Source organism: Myotis lucifugus, unplaced genomic scaffold, assembly GCF_000147115.1.
Source record: "Myotis lucifugus unplaced genomic scaffold, Myoluc2.0 scaffold_27, whole genome shotgun sequence".
Classification (NCBI taxonomy): Eukaryota; Metazoa; Chordata; class Mammalia; order Chiroptera; family Vespertilionidae; genus Myotis; species Myotis lucifugus.
In genome coordinates, this window is record NW_005871075.1 from 251,051 (window position 1) to 258,491 (window position 7,441).

The window sequence follows — 7,441 nt, forward strand, 5'->3', positions numbered from 1 at the left end:
AACACCGCGGCCAGTGCACCCGAAGGTCCCTGTGATGGAGTGTAGGACTTGCTCAGACAGCCCAGCACCGGCGAACTCAGGAAATGCGAGTTCTGTGTCCGCCCAGTGGACCTGTATTGGATCTATAGGCTGAATGACTTATTCCTAAATTTACCAGCACTTTCCTGCGTTGGCCCATTGGCTGAAGTCCATAGCTGTGCTCAGCACTGCCCCCCGCCCCCCGCCCCCCCACCGCCACACACACTCCTCCTGCATGTCCTTCCGCCGCTGACCCTTTTCTGGGTGTTGGTATGATTGTCAGATGGACGGCGGTCTCCCACGTCCCATGAGGGCAGCCGGCACGTCCCTTGGGGGCGCTGTTGTAAGGCCTCCAGCTGGGGCCTTACACGCGCGATGGGCGATTAAAGAATCCATTGCAGAGAATGCAAGCCCAGTGCCATGTCACCTTTTCCATTTTCTTAACAGACCTCAGCTGCTGGTCTCTTTGAACACAACTCGACTGGTCTTGTTCAGTGGTTATTTGTGAATAAATGGCACCTCTACTGGCACTGGGCGCACACAGTGTGCCTGCATGTGGGCTTAGGAGTTAAATAAGGAGAGAGTGGAAAGGGACCGAGCTAGTAGGTGGTGATGCTCCAGAGCACGAAGCGAGCCAGTCACGGCAAGGACGGCCCGAATGGGGAGGAGCGACCTGGAGGATCCGAGAGCCAGGAGGGCAGTAGTGGTGGCATCGCCAAGAAACTGAAGAATTAATTGAGAACTTCAGAAAACCAGTTCAGAGTTAGCAGGCTCTCACTCTGCATAAATGCAATCGTATGGCATATCTGTGAGTCCTGTATTTTGAAGGTGATTTTTAAATATTGTGACTTAGTACAATTTTCACTTTCAAATCCTATCTACCATCCTCATAAAATTAAACTCCACTACATTATGGACACTTTGAGGCAAAATCCGAGTCTTTTACACCTTGGTGTGGTCCTGTGTCATAGGGACAGGGAGTGACTTACAGACCAGTATCACCAGCCAGCACTCTTTTAAGGCATTCTCTTCGGCTACGTGTCACATGTATTGAGTGAACATACATTTGTCAAAAACTGGTGCTATTTAGTCTCAGTGATGAGCTTGAAATCTCGAGCGTGTACTTGTTGAAACTGTTCTGTAAGTCTGCTACCTTTTGCCAACTGCTGACAACGTTTCTGGCTGTTTAGTACTAAGTAGAATTCTGCATCTATTACCTATATAAGCGCTCCATGCTTACCGGGGATAAAAAGGTACATGCATAAGCAAAAAGAAGGGGAAAAAATAAAATATCATCCAACTACCCAATGATAGCGATTATTTGTAATTGTCTATACTTTGTGTGTGTGTGTGTGTGTGTGTGTGTCCTCATAATGCACACAAGTTTCCCCTGCTATTTGAGTTACTGTAAAAACTTTCGTACTGGCATGAAGCAGAGAAGGGATTGCCTTAGACACCTGGGAGGGGACCTGTACTTTAAAATCATATTCATTTTGTGGGGTGGAGGGGCTCAATTGGGGGGGGGGCCCTGTAATACTTTCAACAATAAAGATAAATTAAAAATAGAATAAAATCATATCCATTTTGTGGGGCGGAGGGGCTCAATGGGGGAGAAACCGGGGGCATTAGCAATACTGTCAAAAATAAATTTAAAATAAAATAATATGCATTTGATAGAAAAACTAATCCTAGAACGTCAGCACCCTGTAGTCTAAGCCCTTCATTGGACAGTTGCAGAACGGCAAGATTCTGTCCTAAGAATGCAGCTGGACTGTAATTACAGCCACTGAAACTATGAGGCCTTTGGGTCCCAGAAAATAATTCATGTTCTTACTTGTTCACATCCCAGTGGCGTGGACTCTGAACCCTCCCTGTGCTCCAGATGGACAAACAGGCCACAGGAAAGAGTGACATGAGATGATGGAAGGTTCGGAACTGTCAGGTAATGTTCGTATCTGATCGATAACAAAGTTTGTACTGGAAAAGTACCTTTAACTACGAGCCAGAAAATTGCATTTTAATTCCCACTGTTTAATTCCCATGGCATGTGACTTTGGTAACTTCTCTCTGCTGATTTTCTCATTTGTAAAATGAGAATTATCTCATTTTCCATTCTTATTTTTATTAAATCAAATGATAGGAAAGTACTTTTTAAAAAAATTCTAAGAACAGCAATATTTTATTGAGCATCTCTTCACTTTCCCCATCCTCCTCTCCTCCCATCAGCTTATCCTCCGTATCCACGGGTCTCTTTTGTCTGTTCATTTATTTTGTTGCTTAGAATCCACACCTAAGTGGGGTCATATGACATTTGTCCTCTGACTTATTTCCTCAGCATATTCTCCAGGTCCATCCATGTTGTCACAAATGACAAGATTCCATTGATGTATGTGCCACAGCTTCTTTGTCCTAAGTGGAAGTACTTTTTAACTATGAAGTATCATGGGAAGTGAGATGAGAGAGAGAGAGAGAGAGAGAGAGAGAGAGAGAGAGAGAGATCCGGGGAAGCATTAACTGCACAGTCTGCTAGTCTAACAATGTGTGCAGCTTCTCGTCTCTTCCCTGCCTGGTACTGTCTCAATTGGCATCCATGTTTTGTGTGTGTTCATATCATGCCGGAAGCCTTCCCTTGCTGCTTGACACAGTCGCTGCAGGGAAGAAACATTTTCCCCTGGAGTTAGGAATTAACAGGACTAAGGAAGGGAATGAATCAGCAGACCCCCTAGTGTTACAGAAATACCATGTACTACTTATGAAGAACTTGGACTAAGACTGTTGGCAATAAATTTGGGACTTGTTGGGCCCACATCCCCAGGGGTCTGTCCACCAGGGAAAGCACCAAAGCCTATACCCCTGGAGACCCACCGACACAGGGCAGTCCCAGGGAAGGCAAGCAGCGAGGCTGGGAGGACATAACCTTAACTGGGTAGGGTAATCTCCTTCAGTCACTTCCTTGTAGCTTATCAGTAGAGCAGTGACTTTGGAATAGCCCTTATAATGGAACACAGAGATTAACCTAGTCAGGATTAAACTCAACAGAACTAGATTAACAAAAGCCCTAACCTTTGGAATAGAATGGATAGGATTAAAATCAACTGGTATAAATACAGATGTAATAGGACGATAGACACAGAACCTGGCTGGAGATCCTGGCGAGAACCTGGCTAGGCTGCTGATCAACTGAACGCTGTCTCCGTGTCATTCATTCTTTGCTGACTCCGTCCACACCTTTGGGAACCCCTGGACCTGCTGGGGCTGGACCCCAACAATTGGTGCCCGAACAGGGTTCCCCTAGATGGCAGGAGAGTTGGCTGACAAGAAGGACCGTGATGTGTCACCTTCCAAGGAGGAAAGGAAGCGATCTCGGTCACCTGACAGAGAACGGGATAGAGACCTGGACCGGAAATCTTCCCCTTCTAAAGACAGAAAGCGGCATCGTTCAAGGGATAGGCGTCGAGGGGGCAGCCGGTCTCGCTACCGTTCCTGGTCCAAGTCTACGGAAAGAGGACGACGGCACCGAGAGCGAGATAAGGAGCAGGATCGGAATAAGAAGGACCGAGACCGGGCTAAGTGTGGGCACAGACAGGACAAGGACCGGAAACGATCCCGTTTATCTCCTGGACAAGGAAAAGACTTTAAATCTCGGAAAGACAGAGACTCCAAGAAGGATGACGAGGATGAACCTGGTGATAAGAAGCCTAAGGCCCAGCCATTATCCCTAGAGGAACTTCTGGCCAAGAAAAAGGCTGAGGAAGAAGCTGAGGCTACGCCCACGTTCCCGTCCAAAGCAGAACGAGAGGCGGAAGCCCTGCAGCGGCGGCAGGAGGTGGAGGAGCGGCAGAAGATGCTTGAAGAAGAGAGGAAGGAAAGGAAGCAGTTTCGAGACTTGGGCAGGGAAATGTTGGAAGACCCTCAGGAGCGAGGACGACGGGAACGCAGGGAGAGGATGGGACGGGAGACCAATGGAAACGAGGATGAGGAAGGGCGGCAGAAGATCCGGGAGGAGGAGGATAAGAGCAAGGAACTGCCTGCCATTAAGGGGCGTTACCTGGGTGGCATTAAGAAGCGGCGCCGAGCGAGGCCTCTCAATGACCGCAAGTTTGTCTTTGAGTGGGAGGCATCTGAGGACACGTCTACCGACTACAACCCACTGTACAGAGAACGGCACCAGGGGCAGTTGTCGGGGCGAGGCTTCATGGCAGGCATCAACCTAAAGCAGCAGAAACGAGAACAGTCACGTTTCTATGGAGACCTAATGGAGAAGAGGAGGACACTGGAGGAAAAGGAGCAGGAGGAGGCAAGACTCCGCAAACTTCGTAAGAAGGAAGCCAAGCAGCGCTGAGATGATCGTCATTGGTCCCAGAAGAAGTTAGATGAGATGACAGACAGGGACTGGCGGATCTTCCGTGAGAACTACAGCATTACCGCCAAAGGTGGCAAGATCCCTAATCCCATCCGATCATGGAAAGACTCTTCTCTGCCCCCACACATCTTGGAGGTCATTGATAAGTGTGGCTACAAGGAACCAACACCTATCCAGCGTCAGGCAATTCCCATTGGGCTACAGAATCGTGACATCATTGGTGTGGCTGAGACTGGCAGCGGCAAGACAGCAGCTTTCCTTATTCCGTTGCTGGTCTGGATCACTACTCTTCCCCAAATTGACAGGATCGAAGAGTCGGACCAGGGCCCTTATGCTATCATCCTGGCCCCCACCCGTGAGTTGGCTCAGCAGATTGAGGAAGAAACCATCAGGTTTGGGAAGCCACTGGGCATCCGCACTGTGGCTGTCATTGGCGGCGTCTCCAGAGAAGACCAGGGCTTCCGGCTGTGCATGGGTTGTGAGATAGTGATTGCTACCCCAGGACGTCTGATCGATGTGCTGGAAAACCGCTATCTGGTGCTGAGCTGCTGTGCCCACGTGGTTCTGGATGAGGCAGAGAGGATGGTTCACATGGGTTTTGAACCTGACGTCCAGAAGATCCTGGAGCACATGCCTGTCCCCAACCAGAAGCCGGACACGGGTGAGGCTGAGGACCCTGAGAAGATGTTGGCCAACTTTGAGTCAGGAAAACATAAGTACCGCCAAACGGTCATGTTCACGGCCACCATGCCCCCAGCCGTGGAGCGTCTGGCCCGGAGCTATCTTCGGCGACCTGCCGTGGTGTACAGCGGCTCTGCAGGCAAGCCCCAGGAACGCGTGGAACAGAAGGTCTTCCTCATGTCAGAGTCAGAGAAGAGGAAAACGCTGCTGGCAATCTTGGAGCAAGGCTTTGACCCACCCATCATCATTTTCCTCAACCAGAAGAAAGGCTGTGATGTTTTGGCCAAATCCCTGGAGAAGATGGGGTACAATGTTTGTACGTTGCATGGTGGAAAAGGCCAGGAGCAGCGAGAATTTGCACTGTCTAACCTCAAGGCTGGGGCCAAGGACATTTTGGTGGCTACAGATGTGGCAGGTCGTGGTATCGACATCCAAGATGTGTCTATGGAGGTCAACTATGATATGGCCAAAAACATTGAAGATTATATCCACCGCATTGGCCGCACGGGACGAGCAGGCAAGAGTGGTGTGGCCATCACCTTCCTCACCAAAGAGGATTCTGCTGTGTTCTATGAGCTGAAGCAAGCCATCCTGGAGAGCCCGGTGTCTTCCTGCCCCCCAGAGCTAACCAACCACCCAGATGCCCAGCACAAACCAGGCACCATCCTCACCAAGAAGCGCCGGGAAGAGACCATCTTTGCCTGACACAGCACCCTTTCTGTTCTTCAGGACCCTCACATCTCCCTTTCCAGGCCCTCACTCTTATGGGGGCTTAGGAAACATTCAGATTGCTTGGCTAGACCCTCAGGTTTGAAGGCCTGAGCGTGGGCTGCAAAGGAGGGAAGCTGCTGCAGGAGACAGGGAGAACAAATGACCACAGGTTTGGGCCCAGCTCTGCCCCTCCGGCTGACTTGGGGATTGCCGGTGTCAGGGGCAGCCAATGGCTTTGCCTCCCAGGCTGCTGGGAGGGTTTCTTCGCACAGACTTGACTGCATAAGCTGCAGCAACAGTGTTGCCCTCGATGACCCAGGGGATCGGCACTGTGAGGAGTATGAACCTTGGACTCTTATTATCATTTTGATAGCATTTGCCCTTTTGGATGATAAAACAAGGTGAGAGCCTTGTCTAGAGCTGTGCACAGCCCCTGTGCCAAGGGGTGCTGTGCACCCCAGGCATCCCTCACCCCGGGAAGTTTTTTAGATGTGGGTCAGGGTGAGCCGGCTGTGTGCATCTTGAAGTCACTGAATAAAATTTCTGTTTTCTATTCTCTGAAAAGATGAGTTTGTATGTTCTGAGAATAAATACATGAATATTAAGGCTGTAAAAAAAAATTATGGCAGGAAGGACCATTAGAATGGATACATTTACCTGTCACTCCTAGGAAGACTGTAACATCCTATCCCTCCCTAGTGGCCACTCTCATTATCAAAGGTAGACGACGCAGTATCGAACTCTTTGGCAGAGAAGTTACTGAGATAATAATACCTTATAAAAGAGAACAATTAGACACACTATTACAATTTGAAGAAGAGTGGCAAATAGCTATAGGTAACTTCCCAGGACAAATTTTACATCATTTGCCAAGATCACCTATATTGCAATTTCTCTCCCTACATCCGTTTATATTTCCTATTAAATGTTCAAAAGAGCCATTATCACCTCCTGCCTCCTTAGTATTCACAGATGGTTCCTCTAATGGTAGGGCAGTAATAATCATTGACTCAATAACCCATGTTCAACAAACCCTAGAGACGTCAGCCCAGAGAACAGAGCTTTTGGCAGTCATTTATGCTTTTGAACAATTGCAATAGGTTCCTTTTAACTTGTACACTGACTCTCCATATATAGGTAAATTATTTCCTCATATTGAGACCACCTCTCTCCCACAAGGAAGAACAGCCATTTTCTCTTTGTTAACTCAGCTACAAACTTACATTCATAAACGAGAAAAGGCTTTCTATATTGGACATATTAGAGCTCATTCCTGCCTACCAGGACCCTTAAGCGAAGGAAATTATCAGGCGGATCTACTAACTCGCCCAGTAGTTTGTACAGCTCTAGAAGAAGCCCGGCGGTCTCATGCCATTCACCATCAAAATGCTTCTGCTCTCCGTCTATATTATCGAATATCTAGAGAAGCTGCTCGAAGTATTGTGCGTGACTGCGGCCATTGTCCTACTCATTTTCCTAGTCCTGCTACTGGAGTTAGTCCAAGAGGACTTAGACCCTGTGACTTATGGCAGATGGATATTACTCTTGTCCCATCTTTTGGCAAACTTTGCTATGTGCATGTTTGTATTGATACCTTTTCTCATGTTATCCTTGCTTCTGCACGTACAGGAGAAGCCTTTAGAGATGTAAGTCCACATTTCATTCCCA

At 48.4% G+C, this 7,441-nt stretch overlaps 1 pseudogene; it reads left to right on the forward strand.

Annotated features, from left to right (window-relative positions):
• The first annotated feature begins 3,313 nt into the window (after positions 1–3,313).
• On the forward strand, positions 3,314–5,769 carry LOC102438895 (annotated as a pseudogene).
• The last annotated feature ends 1,672 nt before the right edge of the window (positions 5,770–7,441 follow it).